At 34.5% G+C, this 21,703-nt stretch overlaps 1 non-coding gene across 1 annotated transcript; it reads right to left on the minus strand.

The window, feature by feature from the left end:
- Positions 1-1,937: 1,937 nt before the first annotated feature.
- Positions 1,938-2,009, minus strand: TRNAP-AGG. The gene has a single exon. It is a non-coding gene; the product is annotated as a tRNA-Pro (tRNA).
- Positions 2,010-21,703: the final 19,694 nt, after the last annotated feature.

Genomic DNA, 21,703 nt, shown 5'->3' on the forward strand with positions numbered 1-21,703 from the left:
ATATAATTTAATTTACAAGCGTGTGGTGAACAGTCTTTTTAGTCCCAATAGACGCTATAAATGACAATAATATTCATTGGTCCTCTCTCTATATGTGCTTGTGGGACATTACTCTGTTTTATCTATCAACCACATTACTCTCTTTTATCTATAAAAATGACATAGCCATAATGATATAATAATCCTTATATAAGTATTTTTTCTTTTGGGTATCGATCCCCGTACCTCTCACATGTTAAGCGAGCGCTCTACCATCTGAGCTACATCCCCACAATTTTTGCATCACAAAACCCTAAATTTTCCGTCATCAATAATAGTGAAAATGAAAAAATATTGCTACCCAACATGTCATGAATAAGGAAAAAATTGAAAAGAAATAATATATTTAATAATAGATAGCCATATTTTGGGAGATGCAGGGTATCAATCCCTGTGATTCTCGCATGCAAAGCGAGCACTCTACGATCTGAGCTACATCCCCATGATTTTAACATTATAAAACCCTGGCTATAGTATGATTACTTGAATAAAGTTATTATTGTTGTTTATTCAATAAAGATTGTTATTGAATAAAATGAACTTTACGATCATTAATCTAAATCCAATAAACTAAGAACACTCTAGCTATAGTATGATTACTTGAACTATATGTAGAGACATAAGAGTTGATCAAGTTCAAGTATATAGTCAAAATGATCTATAGTATAAGGATAAGACTGAGTACTTTATTCTGGGGACACTATGGATGCAGCCCACTTTTGTATATGATATAAACAATGTGATTAGTAAAATTATACATGTGAAGACATGTGTGTGGGGGCGTCCTATGAAATGAGAATTGCATAAGATCGAACCATGAAGAAAATCACTCTCACTTCATAATGTCGTTTACTGTTGAGACTGATTTTCTTTTCATTTGATGACCTAGGTAACTCGATCTTAATTCTGAGCTAACCATGAACTCCTTTTTATTTGAAATTATCCTTAGATTTGCATTGGTGAGAGTGACTCAAGTTCGCTGACTCAATAGGCCTCCCATTTTAGGGGTAAGACTGGGTAAATGGCTGGGGACGTGGGGTGCAAGATGAAATTCACTCCTACCTACTTTTTGGGATAAAAGAGAGGTAGTTCCCTTAATTATTGACTCTAGGTCTTGAACAAGGGGCCCCACCCTCTCATTATCCTGAGAGAGATTCGGTTTACTGGTTGGACCACAAACCAATTGTTCATTAGAGGATCAGTGAGACATCCCACCCTCTCATTATCCTGAGAGAGATTCGGTTTACTGGTTGGACCACAAACCAATTGTTCATTAGAGGATCAGTGAGACACCCTCTCATTATCCTGAGAGAGATTCGGTTTACTGGTTGGACGACAAACCAATTGTTCATTAGAGGATCAGTGAGACATAAGAAACAAGAAGTAACTTCAGGGGTAAAACGGTAGTTATGAACAACGAATGTTGGTTAACAAGGTTAATGAGTTTAACCGGAGCCCATGATCTTTAGGTCCCTCTACTAGATCATATCGAACTAAACCATAGAGATCAGTGAGACATAAGAAACAAGAAGTAACTTCAGGGGTAAAACGGTAGTTATGAACAACGAATGTTGGTTAACAAGGTTAATGAGTTTAATGTTGGTTAACAAGGTTAATGAGTTTAACCGGAGCCCATGATCTTTAGGTCCCTCTACTAGATCATATCGAACTATGAGTTTAACCGGAGCCCATGATCTTTAGGTCCCTCTACTAGATCATATCGAACTAAACCATAGAACAGTGTGACGAGTTCGAAGTGTGTTTTTTTTTTACAACTATTCTAAGAATTGAACTCCAGACCTCTTGCACCCAAAGAAAGAATCATACTTTGAGAAAATGGGATTTTCTTAGCAGTTTGATAGTTAGTTCCATTTGTATAGGCATAAAAAATGATATTAGGGGCATTCCGAGAATTGAACTCGGGACCTCTCGCACCCTAAGCGAGAATCATACCACTAGACCAAATGCCCTTACAAAAAAAAATGTAACATTTTTAATACCTACTAAATAAATTTGTTCCTCTCAAGTTTAAAATCTATTTTCTTGAGCGGTTGTTGGACTATAAAACAAAAAGTTGATGGTCTAGTATTTTACTTGTAAGTAAGGTATGTAATATTGAAATTTTCTAATATGCAAGTGTTATCAAATAAATTGCAACCCAACAAATGAATCAAACTAATCAGTTTGGGTTGGGTTGGATTTATTCGTCTCAGTTCATCAGTTTGTTTGATTTAATTCTTCTATTTTGCTTCGTATGACATGAAAATGAAGTTGTATTGAATGTACCATAGTTTGATTTATGATAAACTCATATGAAATATAATTGCATTAATAGTACTAAGAGTTGGAGTCTATAAACATTTCATGAACTTAAGTGCAACTCATGTTTCATTAAAGACGAGATAAACTTTAGTTAAGTAACTGGAACTTTAAATTATTTCATGTGGAGCTTCAATTACTCTAGGTTAGTTGCTATCTTTAGGATTGACTAATTGGACACGAGTTCTTGGATTTAGGGGATTGTTTTATGTAATTTTCAACTACAACTTATGTTTTCAAAAAAATTTGGTCATAATTTAGGTAGTGGTTGTATATTATGGATGAACACTGGAATTTCTAACCATAAAATTTGTTTGGATGAAATTTTAGTTAAAGTTGCAAATTTTACTTCTTGCGAGTAAAAAATTTGTTTCTTAGCATAATATGAATTTAGTTGAAGAGTTATTAGGAATAAGATTGGAGAAAGAAATTTTATTTAAAATAATAAACCGACCCAAGTTCATCTTTGTTGTTGTCTAATTGTGATTTTGCAAAAAGCTTAACTAATATGAAATATCAAAGTAAATCAAGAATATATCCTACACGTCATTCAAGATGACAATAAAATGAAGTTAAATTGAACGTATTTTTAGTTTCATGTTTGGTAGGTTCAAAATGAAGCATAATTGTATTAATGATATTAAAGAGAAATTCATGTTTTATTAGAAGAGACCAACTTCATTTAAGGTACGGGGAGTTTAATCGACTTCCATTGTTATTTCAATCAATCCACAATGATTACAAATTTAGGGTTGGCTAATTGGACATCAATTATCAACTTTAGGTTATAATTTAGGTAGTGGCCATTATAATATTAATGAGCATAAGAGTTACAATTCTTCCATGGACCATATGTGTTTTAGTTAAATGAATATATATATATTATGTATGTCGAGGTCTGGACAAATCACAAAATAGTAAGGAACACCATTGTCAACGCTAGAGCCACTCACAACTAATGATGGAGACCGATGAAAAATATTTTAACATCCACATTTACAGAGTTTCTCTCCTCGATTTCTTCGTGAAACTTAAAGATGGGTGTTACAAGAAGGGCTAGGGATTGATTTGATACCTTCTCGTGGATCGTAGCCTAAGATATTCGCTTCAAAAGTTCATCCAAAATCTGATTTATCGCTTGAGATAAAACAAAGGATTTCTTATTGGGTAGCCGATTTTAGAGGTTTCAAGGCTTTATTTCTTCATTGAACCACTTCCATATCCTTTCTTAAGGCTAAAGGAATTGGTTTGGAGGAATGTCTTTGAGTGTAGGACCTTAATTTCTAGAAAACGTTCTCGGTATGCCACTCACTCGAAACGCCAGATTTTCGATCTCTTCGGTAGCTTATTCTACGATGTTTCAGCTCTCGATTTCTTCATCAAGTTTACTCAACTTCTTCCTCTGAAGCTAGAGGAATCCTTAATTTGAAGGAAAAGAGATTGTACATAGGAATTTGACTCTTATCCCCAAATTTAATTTCGAAACCTATTTCCTTCAATTCGGCACGCTCTCGAGGCTATTTTTCTTCGTGGTCTATTATGAAAGCATTCCTTGGAGGTGCAGAAATTGATTAGAATCATTCTTGCTCGACGAATCATCATGTATCCTCGGATTGGATTTTCAAGTTTTTCTTGAAGTTCTTCAATGGCGGATTGAATTGGGAGGGAATGGTTTCATGGAACTTTCAGCACTCTATTCCTACATAGAACTTGTGGGTAATCTTGTTGAGAAACGGTAGGAATAAGTTTGAAGAGAAATGGTGGAGGATTGATCTCGAATTTGGAAGAAATCTGAGAGTAGGAGACCCATAATCTAAACGCTTATTGCCTTCGATTGGGGGATTGACCTTTCTCGATTCTTATTCCGTATTGTTGCTCATACTTTAGACTTTATAGGAGGAGCTTAAACCAACATTGAGTGCTCTTGAATCTTCGTTATTTAGAGATCGAACTTTCTTGATAATTTTTCGGAGATATCAACTCCGATCATAGCCTTATCGACCTTGGCTTTGAATACTAGTCGTTGGATGTGATGATCTGTGCGTGTTCGTTCTAGATCATATCAAATTTTGGAGGAGATCCAACGGTTGAGATTTGAGTTCGAAGGATTTTACTCGGATGGTCACGATAGATGCTCTGATTCTAATAAGAGTGACATTTCTTTAATTATCAATTCTTCTAGGGGTGTTTTGGTAATTTGCCAATTTCATAATATTTTATTATTATTTTTCTCGAAAATCCATAATTTTTCTACAAATTCCTCATCGCTTTTTGATCATTTTCCCCTTATTTTGAATCCTTAGATTCCTTTAAGATTTTATATAATTGATAAAATGACTTTTTTGCCCTTTTAGTGTACTTTTTCCTTTCCAATTCTTTTCAAAAGGCCTTTTAACTCCTTGAAATCACTTGTTAGGGTACTCACTTGACTAAGTCTCTTGTTGTTGCTTAATCCTTTAATTTTTTTTCTTTTCTATCCTTTGGGTGTTTCATGAGTGGCTTATTCTTATGGGAGCTAATTTTCCTTCATTTTTGGGGTGTTACATATACATACTCGTGACAAACACAAAATAAGAAGCAGACTCAAAAGAAGAACAAAAAATACTAGATTAAAAAATAGAGGTTAGTCCATGGCCCACACTCCAAAGTCTGCTCTCATCCACCACCAAGTCTTAGTTACTTGAAAGAAAATGATAAACATGGAGTGAGTAAAACTTAGTAAGTAGCCTACTAGTAGGTTCTTAATTGCGACCTTAAGCTATGATATTACTTCTTGTTATGTTCTTAATCGCGACCTTGAGCTAGAAGAGTGTCAAACTAAAGATTTGAATGTCACGTGTTTACTTCTTGTTAGCAAAAAGAGAGTTGGGTGAAGTAAACTCCCTCCTTGGACGAGCGCGGGGCTTAGTCAAGTAGAACCGGGTTGCGTTGCTGGATGCTCCGATCGAAAATCAATCAGTGGGGTCATGCCGATACGACTGAATATGCGTTAGAAAGGTCAATCCCTCCCCTACGACACCAAAAAAAACTAGGCCGAACTTCTACCCGCCTGCTTCCATAGAACATTATCGTGGCAATGTAGACCTAAGTGATCATATTGGATCCTTGGGAACCATCACAAGTACGGCTGGCCTATATTTGAACGAGAATGCCGTGTCGTCCAGCGAAGCCTAGAAGAAGGTGACTCACGCAGACACCTAACTCCTTTTCAATAAAAAGGAATAGCCAAACCAACCCAGCTAGCTGGTCAATCTCAAAGATTTTATCGGCCGGCAAACCAGAGACAGACGACCACGGTCCCGACCTTACTAGCATCGAGGGTTTACTAATCAATGAACCCATGAAACCTACTCTCTTTTCTGAAAAAATCAACCAAGCCTAACCGATCACGACATCTTTTTTATATTGATTGAGCTGGACTTTCGTTGACTGAATCCATCCATAAACCTAGACCCCGCCAACCTTCGTAACCAAAGCGTCACGACAACATCTAAAAGGCAATATTCGATTCTGAAGTCGGTAAGCAAGGAGGAGCATGTAGGAATGAATGCCGACCACTACATAAATAAGCCACTTGTGGCTGAGAGAAAGTGAGCAGCACCTTGTCTTGTACTAGCTAGCCTTTTTCCGCTGGTTGTTCTGTTAGTTGTAGCGCGCCTTCCCTCCTTCTCTCACTTCGAAAAGATTTAGTAGCATTTCCACGATATCGTTATGATCAATTAATGGGACTTGGCCGGAAAGTGTTCTTGCCTTTATCATTAGCTCGGGTAGTCGCCGTTTCTTATGTTTCAGTCACCTTTCAATGGCTCCCTTAATTATGTGCGAGAAATTTCCCTCGTCGAGGAATGGGAAGCGGGCTAGTCCTCGAAAATGCCCGCTCCTTTGTCGTTGGGGCCCAAAATCTTTCTTACTAAGACTTGACTTGTAGTCTTGCTACACTACACGATACGAGTGACGGGTGAAGTTGAAGCAGACACGGTCAGTATAAAGAATCTTTCTCAAGCTCAGGTACGGGCGACTCAGCCACATGTGCTCGACTGAATATGCAGCCATGGAATTGCTATTCGAGCCTCCAATTCCGGTCAATCGTGCTTGTCAACCTGAATCACCCTTTGGCGAATAGACTGAACAAATGCGGGGACGCGACTTGTGTAGCGAGGGGTTTTCTGTAGTGGAACCTGTGTTCAGTCTATGAATAGTGGGACGTTCTCAATTCAAAGTGGACTTTGAGGTCAAAGCCTAGACCAAAGAGGGAGACTCATCGGGTAGGAAATACCATCCTCAGCTAAACCAAGCCCCAGGTGGTAGCCTAATCGAAGAAGTTGAGCCACAAGCCCACCTTTTTCTAAACAAGGTGGTCTTGAGGAGGAACCCTCATTGCGAATTTCATGTGGGATATCCACCAAAGAAAGAATACCAAGAATGGTCGTGGATCAATACAAGATCGAGGAGAAGGGACTGAACGTCGAATGAAGCTTGGGTTGACGGGGTGCTATCAAGGTAGAGACATCATCTGTTCATGGGAAACATGATAATGATACGGTATGAGGATGCCACAACCAAGTTGGCGTGGATCCAAGATCATTCTACCAACATTTTCGATTGTAGTATATCCGCTACATGGAATAGAGTTAACCGAACAAGGGGTCCCACTTAGAAATTTAGTCGAACTACTATACCTTGCAACACTTTCAATTAATAAATAAGGAAAAGTTAAATAGAAATAAAATATTAATAACAAATAGTTTCTTTTGGAGATGCCGGATATCCCCTTACCTCTCGCATGCTAAATGAGCTCTACCGTCTATGCTATATCCCCACAATTCTTGCATCATAAAACCTTAAATTTCCCATCATAAGCTAGATGCAGGGTATCGATCCCTCATACCTCTCGCATGAAAAGCGAGTTCTCTACCATCTAAGCTATATCCCCACAATTCTTACGTCACAAAGTCCTACACATCTTGTTATAAGTAATAGTGAAAATGAAAAACTATCCCGGCTCATTATGTGTTAAATAAGAAAAATTGAAAAGAAATAATATAGTTAGTAATCAATTCAATTGGAGATGCAAGGTATTGAACCCTGTACTTTTCACATGGGAAATGACCGCTCTACCATTTGAAATACATCCCTACGATTTTTACATCAGAAAACCCTAAACTTCTCTTCATCAATAATTGTGAAAATGAAAATGTATCTCTACATATTATGTCATAAATAAGGAAATATTGAATAGAAATAAAATATTAATAATAAATAGTTTCTTTTGGAGATGTGAGGTATCGATCCCCTTACCTCTCGTATGCTAAGTCGTACCTCTCGCATGCTAAGCAAAGCTACATCCCCACAATTCTTGCATCACAAAACCCTAAATTTTCCATCATCAATAATAGTGAAAATGAAGAAATATCGCTACTCAACATGTCATGAATAAGGAAAAATTGAAAAGAAATAATTTTCAATAATATATTTAATAATAGATAGTTTTATTTTGGAGATGCGTGGTATCTATCCCCGTACCTCTCGCATGCAAAGCAAGCGGTCTACCATTTGAGCTACATCCCAACAATTCTTATGTTACAAAACCCTAAACGCTCGTCATCAATAATAGTGACATGAAAAACTATCCCTGCTCATTATGTCGTACATAAGAAAAAATTGAAAAGAAATAATATATTTAGTGATCGATTCATTTGGAGATGCAAGGTATCAACCCCGTACTTTCCACATCAGAAGTGAACGCTCTACTATCTGAGCTACATCCCCACGATTCTTACATCAGAAAACCCTAAACCTCCCGTCATCAATAATTGTGAAAAGGAAAAAATATATACGCTCATGGAATAATATATTTCGTGATAATGAAAAAATATCTCTGCTCATTATTTCATCAGTTTAGTGATCGATTGAATAATATATTTCGTGATAATGAAAAAATATCTCTGCTCATTATTTCATCAGTTTAGTGATCGATTTATTTGGAGATGCAAGGTATCGATCCCCGTACTTTCCACACCAGAAGCGAGCACTCTACCATATGAGCTACATCGCCACGATTCTTACATTAAAAATTCCTAAACCTCCCATCATCTATAATTGTGAAAATGAAAAATATCTCCGCTCATTATTTTATAAATAAGGAAAGATGTAATAGAAATAAAATATTATTAACATAGTTTACATATGTCACTTGAAACTTATGTATTACGCGTTGAGCATTTTCACAATTTCATGGGAATGTATGTATTTAATTTGAGTTATTTTAATGTATTTATTTACTTGGTAAATGTCTTTCATACTACAATCTCTTGAAGGGGCATTTTGAAAATCAAACTCGAGACCTCTCACACCCAAAGCGAGAATCATACCACTCGACCAAATGCCCTTGTTATATCACTTGAAACGTATGTATGAAGCCTTAGGTATTAAGGTCGTATTTTGTCGTATTGCAGGAAACACGTGAAGTCCTCGGATGTAGAATGTGTCTTGGAGAATAAAGCCTTGGATGGGATGTTAAGAAAGACTATGAGTATTAAGAGCATGATGGTAAGTATAAAATGATGTGTCTTGGAGAATAAAGCCTTGGGATGAGATGTTAAGAAAGACTATGAGTATTAAGAGCATGATGGTAAGTATAAAATGATGTGTCTTGGAGAATAAAGCCTTGAGATGGGATGTTAAGAAAGACAGAGTATTAAGAGCACGATGGTAAGTATAAAATGTCGAATATGAAGTTAGGTTGATGTCGAATTTGAAGTCCTTTGATCATTGAACTCAAAACCTCTTGCACCCCAAGTGAGAATCATACCGCTAAACCAAATGCATTTTCTTAAACACCCAATATTTTTAGCTTCTACTCAAGGGTTATCAAATAAACCAACTACCCAACAAAAGAAACAAACTAATCAATTTGGGTTGGATTGATTCGGTTTAGTTCATCAGTTTGTTTGATTTAATTTTTCTATTTTGCCTCGTATGACAAGAAAATAAAGTTTTATTGAATGCACCTTAGTTTAATTTATGAAAACTCATATGAAACATAATTGCATTAATAGTACTCAGAGTTGGAGTCTATAAGCATTTCATGAACTTCAGTGCAATTCATGCTTCATTAAAGAAGAGACAAACTTTAGCTAAAGTAAGGGAAACTTTAAATTACTTCCGGTGGAGCTTCAATTACTATAAGCTAGTTACAATCTTTAGGATTGACTAATCTGACAGGAATTTATGGATTTAGGGAAATTTTTGTGTAATTATCAACTCCAACTTATGTTTTCAAATTTTTAGGACATAATTTAGGTAGTTGTTTTTATGAGTCCTAAACTTGTTTCTTTGCATAATAACATCGTTGTTGTCTTTTAACTTGTGATTTTGCAAAAAGCTTGACTAATATGAACTGTCATGTCACAAGAACATTAAGGTAAATCACGAATATACCCTACACATCATTTAAGATGGCAATAAAATGGAGTTAAATTGAATGCACTTTAGTTTCATGTTTGGCGTGTTCAAGATAAAGCATAATTGTATTAATGATACTGAGCCTCGAGTCTATAAGAATTTAATGATCTTAAGAGAAATTCCTGTTTTATCAGAGGAGAACAACTTTATTTAAGGTACTAGGAGTTCAAGAATCTGGATTTGAATCTAGTTAAGTAACAATAAGATTTGAAAGTTTTGAATTCTAGACCAAATTTGTTCCTAATTATTTCTTTTTATGACTAATTATAAATTAAGAGAAAAATATTTTTGTAAAGGTAAATTAAACTCTAAAGCTTTGGTGACGAAACCATGTTTAGACTAGCAGTTTAAAGTCAGAAGATGCGGTCACAGGTGTGATTATTTTGGATGGATTCGTAATAGAACTAACAGTTGAGATGAGGGAGCCTTCAAAGGTTGTGCACTCACAGATGGGGTTGTTATGTAGCGTTAGTCTGTCTTTGTGTTTGAGTTTTTTTGTATTTTTTTTTTTTTTTTGTAATTGTATCCCAAACACTTTTTTTTTTTTGTTTTGATAAATTTCAACAACACCCTTATAATTTTATTATATTTAATGTGGTGTTGTTTTCTTAATCTCATTTTAGTTTTACAACATTTTTTTATTTTATATTAATTTACTTTTATTTTTATTTGTTTTCACTCTCCATTTAAGTTTCTATTTGAGTTTTAAACCCTTGAAATTTGGGTTGTGACAGATTTTAAATTTGGGTTTTAAATTATATTAATTTACTTTTATTTTTCTTAAATTATATAGATTTTTTCTTAGAACAAAGAGTCGTATATCTCTATGACTCAGCTCAATGACGTGTTTCTCCTCTTGGTTGATGGATGTTTGTTTGAATGATCATTGGGTTAGACTCCGTTACTACTAGGCATTTTCTAGGGGCATGAAAATGACTTTGTGTTCTAGCAGAATGTCAATCCCTGACTATTTGGGCTCTAGAATGTTGGATATGAAGGCTAATTATATAGTAGGCGTTTACATATAGTGAAGCTATATATAATAAACTGAAATCATATATATACCCATTAGTCAATTAGTCGATGCTTTCTAAATGTACATTTCTCATTCTCCATATCCTCTATTTGCAACCCTGAAGTCATTAATGCAAAACAATTAGAATATTTGTTCTTACATTTTCTCTATCATGATTTTTGTGTTCATTTAGATCAAGTGTGTGCGATGTTGTGTGATACTAATAACTAGTATCAGAGCGAGGAGAGATTCACCACGATTTGTGAAGATGGAAAGTTCAAAAATTGAAAAGTTTGATGGATTTGATATCAATTTCTAGAAGATGCAGATTGAAGATTATCTGTACGAGAAAGATATTCAGGAACCTCTTTTGGGAGTGAAGCCGGATACCATGACCACGGAGGAGTGGAAGCTCAAGAATTGTCATGCTGTAGGGTTAATCTGGTTGACGCTGTCCAGAAACATGACGTTCAACATCATCAAAGAGAAGACGACATCGGGCCTATTGAAGGTGTTGTCAAATATGTACGAAAATATGTCGGCAATGAACAAGGTGTATTTGATGCAGAGGTTGTTCAATCTACAAATGTTGATTTGTTGCAGATCATATAAATTAGTTCAACATGATTGTAAGTCAATTGAGTTGGGTGGAAATTATGTTAAAAAATAAGATTAAAGCATTGATTTTGATGTCATCTTTACTCGAGTCGTGGTATACTGTTGTTGCTGCAATCAACAGTTCACGAGGATCTATTAAACTGAAATTTAGTGAAATTTGAGATGTCAGCAAAAGCCCAAATGGAAAATTGGAGATTCATCAAGCAATGCTTTCATTGTTGATCGAAGGGGAAGAAGTAAATCAAAGAGCCCAAACAAACATGGGCGATCAAAATTAAGAAACTGGAAAAATTCTCCAAACAAACAAAACGTAAAGTGTTGAAATTGTGAAGAAAAAGAACACTTTCTGACAGATCGTACAAAATTGATGAAAAGAAAAATCACAAATTTGAAGATAACGATAATTCCATATATTCAGCAGAAGATACTGAGAATGCTTTAATCCTTAGCGTGAACAACCCAATTGAATTTTGGATATTAGATTCAGTTGCATCGTTTCATGTTGGGAGTTGGATCATGGGTCTTAGGCGAAGGAATCCTTGGTTTACCACCCCTTGGAGTTGAAGGAAGTGTCATAAGGCTAATTTTTTTTTTCAATTTTATTGATTTGTTTGAGTGATTTTATTTGATTTTATTTCAATTTTGTCAAACTCACTTGGGTGCTCATCTCAATCATTTCAGCCTTGTTGACGTTCAATAAGAGAGACCTTGGAAATAACTGGTAACTGTTCAACTGGATTATCACAACAATTTGAATCAAATAAAATGACATTAACCATTTGAATCACCTCAACCCCACTTGTTGAACTTGACCAAATGTCTATAATATAGCACTAACAAAGGTACAAAGTAATACAAACAAAGGTACAAAGTAACACTAACAAAGGTACAAAGTTCATAAAAGTTTTTTTAATCTAAAATACCATTGAACTTGACCATTATAGTGCCTCTCAAACGTAGGTAAAGTTTAATTCGGGTCTCCTTGTCGAACTCACTCGGGTGCTCATCTCAACCATGATGGCGTTCAACAAGGGAGACCTCAAAAATAGCCGGATTATCGCATTAACCATTTGAATCACCTCAACCCCACTTGTTGACATTGAAACAAATATCTATAACAAAACACTAACATAGGTAAGATGTTCATAAAAGTTTTTTAATCTAAAGATACTATTGAACATGACCATGTGCCTCTCAAACTTAGATAAAGTTTAAATATAATTGGTGACAAAAGATGAAACTATAAAATAAAAAGAAATAAGAAAATAATATTCCATTTCAGAGAATCAAACAAGAATCTCCTATGTGAAAGCCAAATAACAAATTGTTGGACAATAATGAATTTTAAGTGTAGTTGTCTTTGAGTCTTTTGTCTAATTGCTAAAGAGTTTTACTATGATGTTTTGGGTAATGTCTAACTCTTCGACACGTCTTTTCATGTGTGTGATAGAATTCTCAGAGTTACCGAGACGTTTCGAGCTGTTCTATCGTGTGGCTCTTTCTTCAAAAGGGTCAACATCAAACATCGGGTTTTTGATTGGCAACCCATCGAGAGGAGCATCGATTGCATCGATTCCATCAACAGTCTTCCTATGAGTTTATGGTGCATGACCCTTTTTTTTACCATTCACCTTCGAGCGCCGCCATAGTTTTGCATCGTCCATGAGATGCATTGTGACCAACGTAACTCTTAGATCCTATGAGCAAGTTCCAGTAACCTTCAAGTATTTTTCTACGTCAAAAATAAAGCTTTTTAATTCCTTAGCATCTCGGTTTCCATTTAAGGGGTTGTGTTCTTGGATTTTAAGCTTGTTAAGCCCACATGAACTTGGCTTGAGGTGTGGTTCTCTATAGCCCAACTTGTCAAACTCACTCGGGTGCTCATCTCAACCATGATGTAGTTCAACAAGAGAGACCTCGAAAACGACTGGATTATCGCATTAACCATTTGAATCACGTGCTCATCTCAACCATGATGTCATTCAACAAGAGAGACCTCGAAAACGACTGGATTATCGCATTAATCATTTGAATCACCTCAACCCCTGTTATTGAAATTGAACCAAATATCTATAACATAACTCTAACAAATGTACCAAGTTCATAAAAGTCTTTTTAATCTAAGATACAAACTGTAAAATAAAATGAAATAAGAAAATAATATTCCATCGTCGAGAATCGAACCCAGGTTTGCTCAGTAAAAGCTAGATATCATAATCGCTAAACGACAATAGATTTTTGGTGTAGATGTCCTGAAGTCTTTTGTCAGATCACTGAAGAGTTTTAGCATGATCTTTTGCTTAATGTCTAACTCTTCGACACGTCTTTCCCTGTGTGTGTTAGAGTTCTCAGAGCTACCGAGATGTTTCGAGCAGTTCGATTGCGTGTCTCTTTCTTCAAAAGAGTCAACATCAAATGTTAGGTCTTTGATTGGCAACCCATCCAGGGGAGCGTCAATTGCATCAATTCCATCAACGATCTTCCCATGAGTTATATGGTGCATGACCCTTTTTTATACCATTCACTTTCAAGCACTATCATAGTTTTGCATCATCCATGAGATGCATTGCGGCTAACGTAACTCTCAGGTAGCATGAGAAAGTTCCTGTAGCCCTCAACTCTCAGGTCGTATGGTAGAGTTCTTAGGTCTACCGCGACATTTTGAAGTGTTCGATCGTGTGGCTTTTTCTTCAAAAGAGTCAACATCAAACGTTAGGTCTTTAATTGGAAACCCATCCAGGGGAGCGTCGATTGCATCGATTCCATCAATGGTCTTCCCATGAGTTTTTGGTGCATGACCCATTTTGTATATCATCTAAGATACTATTGAACTTATCATTATAGTGACTCTCAAACCAAGTTCATAAGAGTCTTTTGAATTTAAGATACTATTGAACTCATCCATTATAGTGCTTCTCAAAACCTAGGTAAAGTTTAAATATGAAACTATAGATAAAAGAAATAAGAAAATAAAATTTCATTGTCGAGAATCAAACTCGGGTCTCTTCGATGAAAGCCAGATCTTCTGTGTAATGTCTAACTCTTCGACACATTTTTTTATGTGTGTGATAGAATTCTCAGAGCTACTACCACGTTTCTTGTTCTTCGATCGTGTGGCTCTTTCTTCAAAAGAGTCAACATCAAACATTAGGTCTTTGATTGGAAACCCATCCCGGGAGCGTCGATTGCTTCAATTCCATCAATGGTCTTCCCATGATTTTTTGGTGCATGACTAGTTTTTTATACAATTCACCTTCGAGCGCCACCATAGTTTTGCATCGTCCATGAGATGCATTGTGGGCCAACATAACTCTCAAGTCCTCTAAGTAAGTTCCTATAGTCTTGAAATATAATATCAAAACATATTAACATATTTGATATGTTAAATATTAAAATAATTGACGTGTATCATAAACATTAAATAAAAATATATATTTAAAATTTGAATGAGATTCATATTAATTAAACATATATTATGATATTCTACGACATTTTAATATTATTTAAATAAGATATTATATCTTAATGTATTAGGTATTCAAATATATAATTTGACAAAAATTATCACAAGTTCACCGTAAATAGAACCCTAGGGTTAAGTCAAAAAGCATCAAACATTAAATACTCTGACATTTTAGGTGATATTTTGTAGAGGAAGCTGATAAGGTCTTTAAAGAGCATGTGGTCATGTCTGACGTTTTAGGTTAACAACATGTTGAAAAGAAACCAGAAATTCTGAAACTGGTAATTAACTACAAACCTTTGAATAAGGTATTAGAATAAATAAGATATCCAATAAAAAAAAATGATTTGATAAAAAGAATTTAGAGTCAAATGTTTTTATAAAATTCAATATGAAATTAGGATTTCGAAAAATTCTAATTTCCTAAAAGGACAAATATAAAATAGCATTTAATGTCACAATTAGAAAATATGAATGATATTTAGGCTAAAAAACACTCCATCCGAATTTCAGATGATTATGAATGATATTTTCAATCCTTTCAAAATATTTCAATAGTTTATAATGATGATGTGTTGATATTTTCTAAAACCATTAAGATCAACACTTTAAACATCTACATACATTCATTAATGTAATCAAAAGAAATCAGCTAGTTGTGTCCATACCTAAAATCAAATAATATCAAACTCAGATCCGTTTTCTTGGATTTTAAATTTATTTGAGCCTTATAAAACCCATCCAAAGGTCCATTGAGTTTGTCTCAAACTTTCGTGATGACGTATCCTAGAAAAGCCAACTTCAAAAAAAATTTAGGTTCTCTCAATTATGTGTCTTAAATCCTTCAAGATATGAGGCATATTTACAAATGTCGAGTGTCTTGAAAATAATACAAAGTCTTGATTTGTAAAGGATATCTCTACAACCCACAAAAATCAAATCATTAGTCAAATAAACTCTCTACTTAAGTCTTATTGACCCAAGGGCAGATCTCATAGTGAAACGTGACGCATCAAATATCGGATATGGAGGTATCTAAAATTGTCAAAGAGGACCGAGAATCAATTATCATATTTCATTCAAAAGCCTCTAATAATACCATACAAATTACAAAACAGTAAAACAAAAATATATATTATTTCCATTGTATTTTGTGCACAAAAATTTTAAAGGAAATTTAAAATAAATCCAGCTTATTTATCATACTTTTAAGTTCAATTACAATAAATCAAGAAAAGAATTGAGTTGTAATAAAATATCACATGACATTGGAATGTAATTTGGAGACTTTTTATCTTCCGGAGTTGAATTACATTTAAGATTATTTATGTTATTTCTTATTTTCTTCAATTTGTATTTAATAGTTTGGGTAGTTTGGAGATGAACTATGTTTGAATTATCTTTTTGGCCTATTTAAATGCTTGTAATATTCAAGTTTGAAAACATTTTGGAATACAAAAACTTTGTGTTTGAAATCATTTGGTGTTATGTTTCTTTCAAACCTTGTTTTAGGTTTGGTGTTAAAATCTATTCATTAGATTAGTCGTGATCAAGTTAATTCTTGAGTGAGTCGTCTTGGAATCTAAGAGTGACAATCATAGATTCCAAGTTCAATCCAAGAGTTATTTATCCTTTTAACCTGCTCCTGGTTGAAATCAATTCGTTAAGTTAGCTTTCTTTGTAAAAAAGTTTGTAAGGATACTACGACCTCTAGCTTTGCAAAATCTAGCGTTATTGGCGCTTATCAAAATCGCTGCCAAAATAAAGTTTAACAAGTGGTTCTATGGTGTAATGGTTAGCACTTTCGACTTTGAATCTAACGACCTGTGTTTAATTTTCGATAGGTAATCCACCAATTTATACAAAATTGGTCCATAGCCGATTCGGTAGGGTCACTTTTGGACCGATAATCTATATAAGGGGTCACTAAGGTTGAGATCATACAAAATGGGTCCATAGCTCAATATTAGAGCATTTGATTGCAGATCAAGAGGTCACCAATTCGAACCTAGTTGGGCCCTACTATTTTGGATAGAAATTTGTTACACTTTTTGGACCGACACGATGTCTAAGGGGTCACTCAGGTTAAAATCCTACAAAATGGATCCATGGCTCAGTGGTAGAGAATTTAACCGGTCACCCATTTGAACTTGGTTGGGCCTTTCTATTTTCGACAGACACTTTTTACACTTTTGGACTGACACTTGGTAGAAGGGGCCACTAAGGCTAAAATTATGTAAAATGGGTTCATACCTCAGTGATAGAGCATTTGACTGCAGATTAAGAGGTTATTTTGGATAGACACTTTGTTCGATTTGCTCCCAACCACCGAGTGTCTAAAGGAAAAGAAATAAGAATAATTACCGATTCCAAACCTTATTCCAAAGTCCTCCACCACTTAGAACCTAAGGGCCACTGTTCTCGGACAAGAACCAAGCTATCATTAAGAAAAGAGTGTGGTATCCAAGCACCCACTATGAACATGGTTAAAAACGTACAATTAGGCTACTTATTGAGTCTTGTACTCACTCCATCTTTTCCATCTTTTTCATGTAATTAAGAGTAGTTGCCCTAGACCAACAACACCCACCAAAACTATTTTTGATAGCCTAACTATTTTTGATGTTTTAAAATGATTTTTTTTAACATTTCCTTTATTTTGTACTACGAGCCTATAAACTCTATTTTGAATATATTGTAAATATATACGTTCATTATATTTTAATTCTTTTTTTATTTCGAGAAAACATTTTACTTTGTGTTCAACCTCTTTTAACTTGAAATCCGTGCTTCGAAAACCCACCGAAAATGGATCGTGACTTAAACATAAAAAAGTAATTTTTTAGTATGAATATTAATATAAGTTGCACTCTTATATTGACAAAACCACTAGTACCAAAAATATTCATGAACTTTCAAAACTAAAGCCCTTAACCTTCTAAAATAAGGTTCTAACTATTAGTGAGTTGCATAAATCATCTCCCTTTTTATTTTCACTCACTCCTCTTCTTCAACCTATGACTCATTAATATCATTAATATTTCATCTCCTTCTTTTTAGCTTTTTAAATACCCTTATTTCATTCCTAAATCTATAAAATGTCTCCTATTTTTATTCATTTTCTCTTTTCTTAAATATCAAAATCTTAAATAAAAAGGAAAAGCTCTCTAAAATATTCTTATTTGCCAGTAATTTTACATAATTTAACATTTTAAAAATCGGTAAATTAAAACAATCCTACATTAATATATTCATAATTTCATGTAGTCTTCATAAGTTTGCCGGCGACATTGTTTGTTGTCGAGCTTGATAATGTGAGTTTGTAACCCATCCGTTAGGGTTCTTGGAATGATTCTCTAGATTATCCCTTCCATGTTGGGAGTTGGGCCATGGGTCTTGGGTGACGGAACCGTTGGTTTACCGCCCCTAAGAGTTAAGGAAGCATCTGGAGGCTAGTTTCACATTGTATCATTATCTTTGAGATAACAATTCTTTTCTATTTTATCTAAATTTTTTAAATATGAGTTCATTTCCAAATGCATGCTAACACCCTTATTGTTGAATAAATGACATGAAACTAGTTTCACTTAGTAACGTTGCCTTTTGCTCCTATTGGTGGAAGGATAATAGGTAGATTATACCTTTATGGTAGTTTTAAGCGTGACAACATTTGACAACCAGACTAATTTTGCTTCATTTCTAAATGAAAACGTGTAAGTTGTAAACTCAAACATTTCAAAGAAATAAACAAGTTTTGATGGTACCATGCTAACCAGAAAACAAAGGTTGACTTTGACCAATCCCTATTATCTTTTTTTATCTATACTTTGAAACTATTTTAAGCACTTTTCTCTTGTACTCAGGAGGGAAGTTCTGTAAAAGCAACGGGAAGAATTGCTCAGATACGAGTAAGCGAAGCTTATTTAGGTCGTGTTATAAACGCCCTGGCTAAACCTATTGATGGCCGAGGTGAAATTTCAGCTTCTGACTCTCGGTTAATTGAATCCCCGCTCCTGGTATTATTTCGGGACGTTCCGTATATGAGCCTCTTCAAACAGGACTTATTGCTATTGATGCGATGATTCCTATCGATCGTGGTCAGCAAGAATTAATTATTGGGGACAGGCAGACCGGTAAAACTGCAGTAGCCACAGATATGATTCTAAATCAACAAGGGCAAAATGTAATATGTGTTTATGTAGCTATTGGTCAAAAAGCCTCTTCTATGGCTCAAGTAGTTACTACTTTACAGGAAAGGGGGGGCAATGGAATACACTATTATAGTAGCCGAAATGGCTGATTCTCCGGCTACATTACAATCCTTGCTCCTTATACAAGAGCAGCTTTGACTGAATATTTTATTATAGAAAACAACACACTTTAATCATTTATGATGATCCCTCCAAACAAGCACAAGCTTATTGACAAATGTCTCTTCTTTTACGAAGACCGCTCGGCCGCGAAGCTTATTCGGGAGATATTTTTTATTTGCATTCACGCCTTTTGGAAAGAGCCGCTAAATCAAGTTTTGCTTTAGGTGAAGGAAGTATGACTGCTTTACCAATAGTTGAGACCCAATCGAGAGATGTTTCAGCTTATATTCCTACTAATGTAATTTCCATTACCGATGGACAAATATTCTTATCTGCGGATCTATTCAATGCTGGAATTAGACCTACTATTAATGTGGGTATTTCCGTCTCCAGAGTTATCTGCGGATCTATTCAATGCTGGAATTAGACCTACTATTAATGTGGGTATTTCCGTCTCCAGAGTAGGATTTGCAGCTCAAATTAAAGCCATGAAACAAATAGCCGGAAAATCAAAATTGGAATTGGCTCAATTTGTCGAATTAGAAGCCTTTGCGCAATTCGTTTTTGATCTCGATAAAGCTACTCAAAATCAATTGGCAAGAGGTCAACGATTACGTGAGTTGCTCAAACAATCCCAATCAGCCCCTCTCACGGTAGAAGAACAAATAATGACTATTTATACCGGAACGAATGGTTATCTTGATTCATTAGAAATTGAACAAGTAAGAAAATTTCTCGTTGAGTTACGTACTTACGTAAAAACGAATAAACCTCAGTTTCAAGAAATAATATCTTCCACCAAGACATTCACCCCTGAAGCGGAAGCCCTTTTGAAAGAAGCTATTCAGGAACAGATGGAACGTTTTCTACTTCAAGACCAAGTATAAAAGAAAACAAGTAAAGTATAAATAAATTTTATAACTTGAAAATGTTATAATTTAAACCTGAAATAATTTCATTCTTTTCCTATAGAATATATAATTTTTAGAAAATACTAAATATAAATATATAAATATATTAAAGAAAGTAAATAATATTTCTAGAAATATATATCAATATTAATGTAAATACAATTAAGATTTGGTAATACACCAAAAATAATATTTCTAGAAATATATATCAATATTAATGTAAATACAATTAAGATTTGGTAATACACCAATTTGCCCACTATTCGTAACAAAAACTAGAGCAAATATATAATAAAGGATTCGAAATTGTACCCAAGCATCGCCCATTGGTTCTATTCCCGACTCATAACTCGAAAGTTTCTCTGGCTCTTTGCTAAGAGGGGCTAAAACTCCAGAAATAAGAAATGCGGAATAACACTTGATATTATTAGAAATACCCAGAAAATATCATATTCGTAAAGCAGAAACATAAACGTACTCCTATCAATATGGAAAATATACCGGATTAGTCGATTCGAATTGAAATGAATTGTTGTTTTAAGTAATCCTCAAAAAAACAATTCATTTTTTTTTACCGAATCACCTCCTTTCGTTTGTTTGCTTCGGTACATGTCTCGTTTCAAGATTCATCCACTCAAATCCTATTTATATAATATCTATTATGTCCATAATAAATATATAATAAATATTATATATTTATATATAATTTATATATTAAAGTAGGAACTTCTATTTAGGAACTTTTAGTGATTGAATAAGGAAAGAGAAGACGACTACTTTAGTTTTGTGCGGTACTAGATAAAGTATACCAAGAGAAAAGCCTATTTGACAATGTTTACAATGAAAGTTACCAAATTCTCAAACTCTAGCTTGGCCACAAATAAAATACAGTAAGTCGTTCGTAGATCCATGTGATTTACTAGTGCATTCGATTTGCATTGGGTTAGGGTGGAGTTTTTAACCGGTTTCATGTCATGATTTTGAAACCCAAAATTTACTAGAATTGGGGTAGGTAGCCCAAAGAGAAGAAGTATTACAAATTTCTTGATTTTGTATGGGAAAATAGGCAAATTTGCCTATGTAATTTATCTACAAAGATGAGACATTAATGATGAACCAAATCAAGTGGATAGTTACAAACAATACAAATACAAACAATAATGAGGAAAGGAAAACAATTCTTTTTTTTTTATTTATTAAAAATATAGGGCTATACGGACTCGAACCGTAGACCTTCTCTGTAAAACAGATCAAACTTATTATTATCAAAATGATTTAAACTGTTTCAAAGACCCAACATGCATTTTTTTGCATTGGGCTCTTTCATTAAATGCGGTAAATAATAAGCACTACCAAAGCAATGAGCTTAGTCTACCAGATTTTTTCTTGACAGAAAGAAAAAGAGATGGTTCCATGTGCTCTGATTCATTGTTTTGATTCGAATCTAGGAGCACTACCAAAGTGTTTCAAAGAAGGGTTATCCTGACGTAGGTCTGCTTCTAACCTAGATCAACTTAAGTTAAATGGAATCTCTATCGTCCTGCTTCTGCTTAAAGCATAA

The sequence above is a fragment of the Cucurbita maxima genome, unplaced genomic scaffold (assembly GCF_002738345.1).
Source record: "Cucurbita maxima cultivar Rimu unplaced genomic scaffold, Cmax_1.0 Cma_Scf00096, whole genome shotgun sequence".
Classification (NCBI taxonomy): domain Eukaryota; kingdom Viridiplantae; phylum Streptophyta; class Magnoliopsida; order Cucurbitales; family Cucurbitaceae; genus Cucurbita; species Cucurbita maxima.